Raw genomic sequence first — 11258 nt, forward strand, 5'->3', positions numbered from 1 at the left:
TATTGAGTTGCAGTGCTATCAGCCTCCTTCTTCCACAAACACCCCCCTGGAGAAGGACAGTGTGGATCTGGGCAGTGTCAGAGCTGTGGACCATAAACATGAAACTTTTGGTGTGTCCCTGCACAATAGGAATAAGGCCTTTCCTGAACTTCATAGGGTGGCAGGTCCAACTGTTTGTCAGGAAGATGGTTACTTGGACTAGTAGGGGATTGTGGGCCATCAGGAAAAACTTGTCCTGGGTAGGGGAAGATCTGAATCAGGCATTAAAAATCAGCCATGTGTGGTGAATAAGGTATCTAAAAAGAGAAGCAACCTTCTGGTTGGTGGTTCAATTGCCAGAGGTGCCAATTTAAGAAAGGATATGGAAGTTTTGAAAGAGCTCAGGTCAGGGGTGGGCTGCTGGGGGTTCACAGGGGTTTGGGAAAACCTCCAGCTAAGACATTTGGGAAGGCCAGAAATGGGCCTGTTTCCATTTTCGGCCTCCCGGAGTCTCAAGGAAAGCCTCCGGAGCTTAGGGAAGGCAAAAATGCCCACACCTCCACCATGGTGCAGGAGGCCAACTAGGCCATGCCCACCATGCCCAAGCCCACCCAGCAACCGGGCAGAGAACTCCTTGCTAAAATTTTTGAAACCCACCCCTGGCTCAGGTGTCTCCCTTGGTGCTAATGCCAGCAGAGAGAGTGAGAAAAAAAGGTGCTTTCTTAAGATGTTCAAGAATGCAACGCTAATAAACCAGGGAGATGGTTAGTATATCTGTTAAGGAAAAAACAAAAGTCACGGACCATAGAGAAAATAGAATATAAAGGTAAAGAGGTTTATCAGCAAAATATGATTAAAAAAGCATTTTTAGAATTTTATACAAGGTTGTATGCTAGTGATAAAATTCAAAGTATAGATATAGATAGATATTTACAGAAAGAGAATATTCCTACAATTACAAAAGAGCAAAGAGAGGGTTTAAATCAACCAATAACTTCCGAGGAGATTATGTTTGCAATTAAGCAGTTGAAAGTGGGTAAAGCTCCTGAGACGGATGGTTTGACAGCTGCTTATTATAAACACTTGCAGTTAGAAATGGTGGGACCACTCAAAGAATTATTTACTAACATACAATCTGGAGGAGATGTACCCCCATCCTGGAGGACAGCTTATATTTCTCTGATTCCAAAGGAGAAACAAGACCACACCCAGCCAAAAAATTATAGGCCTATATCACTTTTAAATACAGATTACAAGATTTTTGCTAAAATACTAGCAAATAGGTTAATGACAGTCATGCAACAAATGATTCATAATGATCAAACTGGTTTTATAAATGGTAGACAAATGAAGAGTAATGTAAGGCAAGTTGTTAACCTATTGGAGTATTTGGGGAAGAACAACCAAATCCCTGTGGTGCTGATATTTCTTGATGCGGAGAAAGCATTTGATCGATTGAATTGGCAATTCTTATCGAAAATAATAGAAAAGATGCAGTTTGGAGAATATTTTACACAATCTATTAAGGCAATATATCAGAAACAAACAGCGCAAATAATAATTAACGGTAGTTTAACAGATACTTTTAATATAGAAAAAGGAACAAGACAAGGATGTCCTTTGTCTCCATTGTTGTTTATCTTGACCTTGGAATTTTTGTTAAGTAAGATACATGGGTCAGACAAAATAAATGGATTTAAAATTAGGCAGTATGACTACAGATTACGAGCATTCGCAGACGACTTGGTTGTTACTTTAACCCAACCATTACAGTCAGTTGTAGGTTTAATGGATATAATTAATCAATATGGACAAGTGGGTGGGTGGAGGAGAGAAGGGGGGGAGGAAGGATGGGAAAAATTGTTGTAATATTTGTTAAAACTTTTTAATAATAAAAAAAAAGAATTTCAGTGGTGAAATCCAAATTATTTTACTACCGGTTCTGTGGGCGTGGCTTGGTGGACATGGTGTGGCTTGGTGGGCGTGGCAGAGGAAGGATACTGCAAAATCTCCATTCCCACCCCACTCGGGGGTCAGCCAGAGATAGTATTTTCCGGTTCTCCGAACTGCTCAAAATTTCCGCTACCGGTTTTCCAGAACCTGCCAGAACCTGCTGGATTTCACCCCTGATTCTAATGTTGTATTGTTGTGCCTCCTGGCACTAATGACCTGTCCTAACAAGATGTACTTTCTGTGCAGAACATTTTCCAGAGTTTGGGACAGAAACAAAGCAGGGTAGGCTATAGTCTTACTTTTTCAGATATTTTACCTGCATATAAGCAGTATATACGCAGTGGCTCAGTGGCTTAGACGCTGAACTTGTCGATCAAAAGGTCGGCAGTTCAGCGGTTGAAATCCCTAGTGCTGCATAATGGAGAGAGCTCCCATTACTTGTCCCAGCTTCTGCCAACCAAGCAGTTCGAAAGCAGGTAAAAAATGCAAGTAGAAACATAGGGATCACCTTTGGTGGGAAGATAACAGTGTTCCATGAGCCTTTGGCATTTAGTCATGCCGGCCACATGACCATGGAGACGTCTTCGGACAGCGCTGACTCTTCAGTTTTGAAACGGAGATGAGCACCACCTCCTAGAGTCAGGAATGACTAGCACATACTGTATGTGCGAGGGGAACCTTTACCTTTACCTTTAAGCAGCAAAAAGGAAAGAGCCTGTTGCAATATTTTCAGGATCAGACTCAATAATATTAGTGAGAGTTGAAGGTTTAAATATACTTCCTTTTATTTACAATAGGCATTCTATATTCACTGAATATTCACAGATAGAAGCGAGGAAAAGGGTGTAGGTGGCTCCTTATATATACAATGGGTGGAGCTATAAGTGGGAGTGGTGAATTATGAATACATTAAGAAGTGAAGAATAAGTTAACCCCTGATACCCCATTCATATACTATTTACACATTAGAGAATAAGGCATTTACATCTGACAAATCCCCCTCTAAATGCCGATTCGTTATACAACACCAATTACATTCAGATTCAGGACAATACAAGACATACAATTTAGATGTTAAATATTTGTGTTGCTTAGAAGGTAAAGGCTTTGTCAATATGTCAGCTAATTGTTCTGAAGTATCACAATGCACTGCTTTAATAAATCCATCCTGAGATAATTGCCTCACATGTTTAAATTTTATATCTATATGCCTGGACCTTTGTCCAATGGCATCAGATCTAGATATTTCAATGGCCGCTTTATTGTCTTCATGCATGACAAAAGGCAAAGTAGGTTTTTTCCAAACATCTGAAATTAAATCATTAAACCATACAAGGTTATTTGCAGCTTTGGATAAACAAACATATTCCGCTTCTGTCGTTGAAGTGGCTACTAGTTCTTGTTTACCAGTATACCAGTAAACTGGACAGTCATTTAAGAGAAAAATATAACCAGATGTACTTTTTCTGCATGATGTGTCTCCAGCCCAGTCCGCATCTGCATAACATGCAAGCTTTGGTTCTTTATTATCACTAGGTTCTAATACTAAGCAAAAATCTAATGTACTTTTCAGATATCTTAAAATTCTTTTAACAGCTTCCCAGTGATACATTGTTGGTTTCCTGACGTGTCTGGATAATAAATTGAGTGGTAAGGCGATATCTGGTCTAGTCCAATTAGATATATAAAGAAGTGAACCTATGATTGATCTATAAAACGTGTTATCCTTGAATTCAGGGGAAGATTCATCAGTATTTCTAAGAAAATCAGTTTGCATAGGAGTATCACAGGGTTTGGCATTGTTTAAATTGCATTTATTTAAAAGTTCTATAATCTTATCTCTCTGAGTAAGTTTGAATCCCCTTCTAGTTTTATTAATTTGAACACCAAGATATTTGTTCACTTTACCTAGAGATTTCAACGAGAAATGTTCATTTAACTTATTTACAAAAGTTTCTCTTCTCTCTTTGTGTTTTCCTATATATAAAATGTCATCTACATAAATCAACACAAATTCAATGTAATCATCACCCTTTTTGACAAAGAAACAGTTATCAGCAGTGGTAGCGTTGAAATCCATGGTCTTAAGTACTTTTACTAAACAATCATACCATCTTTTACCAGATTGTTTTAATCCGTATAAACTCTTGTTCAACAGCCAAATTTCATTTTTGTTGGTGTATTGACTGTGAGGTGCTCTTACGTATATTTCCTTATCTAGTTTTGCGTGTAGATACGCAGTCTGTATGTCATATTGAAATACATCAAGATTGAGTGCTGATGCTACCACTAGAGCTGTTTTGACACTCTCTGTTCTTACAGTGGGGGAATACGTGTCAGTATAGTCCTCCGGATATTTCTGTGCATAACCTTGTGCAACTAATCTAGCTTTATATAGAGTATTGCCTCCTTCTAAGTTCTTAATTTTATATATCCACCTGGTACCAATAATTGTTTTATCTTTAGGTGCAATTGCAGGTGTAAATACATTTAATCCTTGTAAACTTTCCATCTCTTTTTTCATAGCTAATTCCCATTTTTCTTTTTCTTCACGAGGGAGTTTTAACACTTCCTCATAAGTATTAGGTGTTATTGGCTCACCATCCATATGCATTATGTAATCTCTGTATTTATTTGGCATTTGATTTCTGTTGTTTCTAATGACTCTTTCAGGTTTGCTATTGTTATCATGCAAATATCTTGCTTCTTTTTTTGTTAGTGTGTCTGTCTTTATTTTGTGTTGGCTATTTGTCCAAGTTTTGGTTTTGCTTTTATATTTGTTGATATTCTGTTTTTCTATGGTCCCTTTCTCATGAGATTTTGTATCTTTACATTTATTTGGAAATATTTCATTAAGATGTAATTTAGACCAGTTGGCCTGTTCATGGAACACAGCTGTTCTGGAAACTATAAATTTGTTATTATTATCAATGAATCTGTACCCTTTGGTGCCAGTTTCATATCCCATAAATCTGAGTCTTCTGGATACGTTTTCTCCCTTTCTTCTCAACTGTTTAGGTATGTGTACGTCTGCAGTGACTCCAAATATGTGCATGTGTGCTAATTTCGGTTTCCTATTATACATTACTTCATATGGTGTCTTATTTACAATACTGGACCAGGTTCTATTTTGTGTGTAATTTGAATAATGTAAGGCTTCTGACCAAAATTGTTTGCTTAAGCCAGCATCCTCCAATGTGCATCTAATCATGGTTTGTAATGTGGAATTCTTTCTCTCTGCAATCCCGTTCTGAAACGCAGAAAATGGACTAGACGTGTAATGTAGCATTCCTCTATCCTTTAACCATTGGGAGAATTCTTTAGACATGAATTCACATCCCCTATCTGTCATAATTTGTTTTATTTTGATATTGTGTTGTGTTTCTATGCGTTTGTAAAATTCCTTAAATTTTTGAAAGGTTTCATCTTTGTGTTTTAATGTATAAACAAACCCATAACGGCTATAATCGTCTACTATTGTCAGGAAGTAACGTTTTCTATAGGTGATTGATGGAGTTAATGGGCCAACTAAGTCCATGTGTACTAAGTCAAAAATTTTGTTAGTTGATCTAGTAGATTTTCTTGGCCTGGGACTAGTTTTTAGTTTTGTAGATTTACATACTGAGCATTCCAAATAGTTTTCACAATTTTTTATTTTGACACCTTCTGCGTGTTCAGTCATTTTTTGTACTACAGGAAAACTGGCATGTCCTAACTTCCTATGTAAGATGTGAGCACACTCATCATGAATTGGTTTACCTATTTTTGGTTTTTTTTTATTGTGTGCATCTGCGTGATCATGAGATATTTTACATTCATCATTGTCACTGTTGCTAATATTTTCATCATCTGCTTCAATACAATCTTCCATATTTGAATCAATGTTATGCAACCATTTTTCCTTTGTTATCAGATAAGGTAGGCCTCCTTTAATCATCACAGTGCCTATATTTATTTTATTCTTCTCCAAAGTCGCTTTTCCCTTTGAGAAAACTATATTAATGTCAGAATCTCTACTTAGTTTTATGGCACTTAGTATGTTATGAGGTATTTCAGGTATTAACAATACCCCCTCTATTTTTCCTAGACCAGGCAAGGTTACATTTCCTCTGCCTAATACTTGAACCTTTTCTTGGTTAGCTACCTTTATTACAAATTTATCTTCTGTAAATGAAGACAATATATTTTTGTTATTAGTGGTGTGATTAGTTGCTCCAGAATCAATAAGCCAATTATTGTTCTCATTTTGCTGTATTTTAGTGTTGTCTTGTTTATTTAATCCATTTAGTGAACCAGATTTTCTATCCTTTGAATTATCTCTGCCCCCTCTATTCTCTTTGTAATTTGGTGGGCTTCTATATCTATGTCTATCTATGGAAGACTGTCTATAATTGTATTTGTTCCTATATTCTGACCTATGTCTTTCCTTTGAAATTTTGGGACAATCTCTTCTATTGTGTTCCCTGGATCCACAATTGTGACATTTAAATGTTTCATTATATTTTTCTTGGAAAGCTACTTTCCTATAAGGTTTGTGTTCTGTGTGATTGCTAGAACGATTTCTTCTTGAATTGTCTTCTGCTATCAATTTATTGGATAGACTTTCTATGGATAAATATCCTAGATTGATAGTGTCTAAATGTGACATAAAACTGTCCCATGATGAATCAAGTGAGTTGATAATAACACTTTTCATTGTTTGGTCTGAAATCACCTCCCCCCTCAAATGCAGCTCAGCTCTTATTTTGTTTAAAGATATTAAATGCTCACTTATGGAAACCCCTGGTTTCACTCTAGATGAAAAGAAATCCTTAGACATTCTTGTGGTGGTAGCCACACTATCGCTGTGAAACAAATTAAACATGCATTGAATAATTTCTGAAACAGTCAGATTAGGTTTGATGCTATGATACATTGCAGGAGACACACTAGATATTATTAAGAAAAATGCTCTATGGTGTAAACAATCTATTTTTAAAGTCCAAGGTCTTTTTGGGGGACTAGTGATAAAAAATAGTAAATTTTCCTTCATAAAGACAACCTGTAGCTGTTGATACCATTCTTGCAAGTTAATGCCATCAACCCTTAGTTTTGGGAAGTCACTGGGTAAATTTCCGACATTATTTTGTCCATTACTTACGACCTGAGGTAGTCCGTGGTCTCGCAAGTGTAGAAAATTGCAAAACGGCATGGGGATGCTCGCAACGAGTCTGCGTGGTTCTCTCGCCAGTTCATGTCTTCCCGGACCGTCTGCGTAGTTTCGCGCATGCACGTTGTCCATTTCTTCTTTGAAGTCGTCGTGGAAGGTTCTCTCCGTTGCGGCTCGCTCGCTCTGCTCTGCTTCAGACGAGTCGGTCTCTGGTTCGACCTTGGGAGTTCTGACGACGGCGGCTGCTCTTCTTTTTCTTTTGGGGGCGTTGGCACTTGCTTCGGTCTGTGGTGTAGGGCGGAATCGACAAGGCTCTCTGGGTTCGGGCGTCGTCGCTTTCGAAGTCAGGATGGGAGCGGACAGGTCTTGAGGTATCGGCTTGCTCGCTCGCTTCTTCGCTGGCTCTTTGGTAATTTTTAGTTTTGGCCCAAATGCAGCAAAAAGTGTTTTCATTGCTGATTTTATTTGGGATTTTGTTGAGTCATCTTCACTTTCTGATTCTGATTCTTCTGAGGAGTTCGAATCTTCTTTTTCATTTTCGTTGTCTGATAACGTTTTTCGCGCCAGAAATTTTGAATTGAGCATTTTGATTGGCTCTGCTTCGCTCACCTTGGAGGCCTGTTGAAACCAAGATGGCTGCCATTCAAAATTTCGCGCGGGATCACTGTTTTTCTTCTTCGTAATGACTTTCTCTGCAGTCATATCACTCACTATTTTTGGGTCTCTAGACTTCTCATTAGTGATGTTTTTCTCTCTCGCTGCTCCGCTGTTCTTCAGCATTTCTTGGAGGTTCGCGATGAGGCTTTCATCATTCTTCTGGCTTTTTAATAGTTTTAATATCTCTGACCTGAGTTCGTTATTCTCTATTTCAATTTCCTCCTGGTCATCATTTTCGTCTATTATTTCTTCGTCTTCAGTGGTGTATTCTTCGGATTCTCTCGAAATTGCGTTTGTGGATTCGTTGATTATTTCTTGTTCTGTTTCCATTTCTTTGCTGTAGGCCCTGGTGTTGGGCCTATCTTTCTTAGACATTTTTAAGTTTTTATTGAGTCAATTAACCATCCTCTGCTACCAGCTTGTTGCAATATTTTCAGGATCAGACTCAATAATATTAGTGAGAGTTGAAGGTTTAAATATACTTCCTTTTATTTACAATAGGCATTCTATATTCACTGAATATTCACAGATAGAAGCGAGGAAAAGGGTGTAGGTGGCTCCTTATATATACAATGGGTGGAGCTATAAGTGGGAGTTGTGAATTATGAATACATTAAGAAGTGAAGAATAAGTTAACCCCTGATACCCCATTCATATACTATTTACACATTAGAGAATAAGGCATTTACATCTGACAGAGCCAAATAATAACGTAAGTTGGAAAAATCGCTTTATTACACTATATGAAAAATATCTTTTTTATGCAGTTGGTGAGAAATATATAAACAACTCCTGCCCTCTTTTCCTACAAGGTTTGCTTGTATCCAGCTGCAGCAAAATCTTCTGACAGTTCTTGGGTTGTTCTGAGGGCGCATTGGAGATTTTTCAAAGATGTCTCATTAACACTGCATGAGAACAGAAGTACTTTTGACAATCTGCATCTGTCTGAAATAAAACTCTAGAGATTTATATTGTTTCTCAGCCTTGTTTACGTTAGAGAGCTTCGTGTAAGTTTATTTCTGGCTCAGGAGGGTGAGGTTGCAACCGAAATAAAACGAATCTTTTCCTTGCAATCTACAATGAATCACTCTAGAGCTTGTGACTGTCCTTCTTTTCAGGAAGAAACTCTTGCCTCACCCCACTACCCAACACCGGGTGCTGTCATCCCGAAATATCTGCAGGCATGTATTATGTATATCATCATAAACACCTTTGTGTCTCCTTGCTTAGCATCAATAAAACATTAAAACGCAAGCTCATCGCAATAATACTTTCAAAGGGAAAGGTGGACTGACAGCTTTGTGGCTTCCTCTCAAAGGAACCGCTGAGATTTTTTGTTAGCCTCCCAAAAAAGAAAAAGAAAAAGGGAAAGAAATGCACAGAACATTAATTAAGGACACAAATGTTGCGGTCGTGTAAGCAATTTTATTTCGTGTTGCTTTTGTAGCAGGAAAGGGAGAATTAGGTAAAGAGAAATGAGTTTTATTAAGAGATCAGACAGTGGGAACAGTATGGGACTGTCTTAAAATTCCTTGAAAAAGTCATGGCAATTAAAGAGATATGAACTTTAAGTACAGAACCTGGAGAAACAGCTTTAAAATTCACAGAACCAGAGAATGTTCTGGTTGTACTTCAAGTGTGCCTGAATACATCTCCACACATGTTTCTGAATCTCTTCAGTTCAGTTCATTTCTGCAGGGGTTTGCATAATTCACACGTGGCACACAGGGGTGGGTTTCAAAATTTTTTACTACTGGTTTTGTGGGTGTGGCTTGGTGGGCGTGGCATGGTATGGCTTGGTGGGCGTGGCAGGGAAGGATACTGTAAAATCTCCATTCCCTCCCCAAGCCAGGGGAAGGTTACTGCAAAATCCCCATTTCCTCCCGATCAGCTGGGACTTGGGAGGCAGAGAATAGATGGGGGCTGGGCCAGTCAGAATTTTTACTACCGGTTCTCCGAACTACTCAAAATTTCTGCTACCGGTTCTCCAGAACTGGTCAGAACCTGCTGAAACCCACCTCTGGCGACACAGCCATATAGTGTCCTTCATGAGACTCTCTGTTCGTCACTATTAAAAGGCAAAGGTTTCCTCTGTCCAGTTGTGTTCAACTCCAGAGGGCAGTGTTGTCTGAAGACAATTTCTGTAGTCATGTGGCCAGCATGGCTGTACACCAAAGGTGCATGGAACGCTGTTGCCTTCCCACCAAAGTGGTACCTATTTATCTACAGGAGCTGAGGCAAGGAGTGGGAGCTTATCCTATTGCACAGTGCAAGCCAAGATGCTGTGTTTATTTTATTTTATTTTATTTTATTTTATTTTATTTTATTTTATTTTATTTTATTTTATTTTATTATTTTATTTTATTTTATTTTATTTTATTTTATTTTATTTTATTTTATTTTATTTTATTTTATTTTATTAGATTTATATACCACCCTACTCCCGCAGGACTCAGGGCGGTGAACAGCCAGATAAAACACATAAATTACAAAATTAAAAAACAATATAAAATCTGATTAAATAATTTGGCCCGTGACAATTTAAACAACCCCAATGTTTTTAAGATAAATTTGAGTGTTGAGCAAGAAATGGCTGACTTCCACTACAGGAATTTCATTCCCTTTTCATTTTCTGGTGCTTGTTTCTTGGATTTAGTTGAGAATATTATTTTCTGCTTTAATTTTAATTTTAATTTTGTCATACAGTACTTTCTTTTAGGGTGTGGTGATGAAATGCAAACTTAGTTTGGGAATGAATGTGGAAACAAAAGGATGAAGAAGAGCAGTGGTGGGTTTCAAATTTTTTTTACTACCGGTTCTGTGGGTATGGCTTGGTAGGTGTGGCATGGCTTGGTGCGCATGGCATGGCTTGGTAGGGGTGGCAGGGGAAGGATACTGTAAAATCTCCATTCCCACCCCACTCCAGGGGAAGGATACTGTATCCCACCCCATTCCAGGGGAAGGTTATTGCAAAATCTCCATTTCCTCCCGATCAGCTGGGACTTGGGAGGCAGAGAATAGATGGGAGCAGGGCCAGTCAGAATTTTTACTACCGGTTCTCTGAACTATTCAAAATTTCTACTACCGGTTCTCCAGAACTAGTTAGAACCTGCTGAAACCCACCTCTGAAGAAGATGCTGTTGCGTAGTACAGGCTAACTGGACCCTTGGATCTTCAGAGATATAACCCAAATATTTTAATTCCAATCCATCAAAATATTAAACCAAACTTTTGGTTAAACTTCCAGGCCAAACTTCCTTTACTAAGCTAGCTAGGATTTATTATGAGCTGTGGTGGCGCAGTGGTTAGAATGCAGGATTGCAGGCTGACTCTGCCAACTGCCAGAGTTCGATCCTAACTGGCCCAAGGTTGACTCAGCCTTCTGTCCTTCTGAGGTCAGTAAAATGAGGACCCAGATTTTTGGGGACAATAGGCCGTAAACTACTTAGAGAGGGATAATAATAATAATAATAATAATAATAATAATAATAATAATAATAATAATAATAATAATTTTATT

This window comes from Pituophis catenifer, unplaced genomic scaffold (assembly GCF_029215685.1).
Source record: "Pituophis catenifer annectens isolate HBS135680 unplaced genomic scaffold, rPitCat1.0.hap2 SCAF_6, whole genome shotgun sequence".
Classification (NCBI taxonomy): Eukaryota; Metazoa; Chordata; class Lepidosauria; order Squamata; family Colubridae; genus Pituophis; species Pituophis catenifer.